This window comes from Penaeus monodon, chromosome 34, assembly GCF_015228065.2.
Source record: "Penaeus monodon isolate SGIC_2016 chromosome 34, NSTDA_Pmon_1, whole genome shotgun sequence".
NCBI classification, from domain to species: Eukaryota; Metazoa; Arthropoda; class Malacostraca; order Decapoda; family Penaeidae; genus Penaeus; species Penaeus monodon.
In genome coordinates this window covers 33,641,504-33,641,706 of record NC_051419.1, presented here as the reverse complement: position 1 = coordinate 33,641,706, position 203 = coordinate 33,641,504, and positions in this window count along the sequence as shown.

Sequence of the window (203 nt, the reverse complement as noted above, 5' to 3'; positions counted from 1 at the left end):
CAGGAACATAACAAAGACAAATGCATTCTAAGATGAAAAAACAAGCAAACCCAGAGTTCATTCACGAATTTTCATTTTACAACGCCGGCTCCGAAGTACACGCGGACGGCTGAATAACAAACACGGGTCCATTTATGCAAATGAGCAAGAGTAGTGGGAGCGAAAATTTGTGGATAAGAAAATGGAGAACGAGGGAGTTAAAG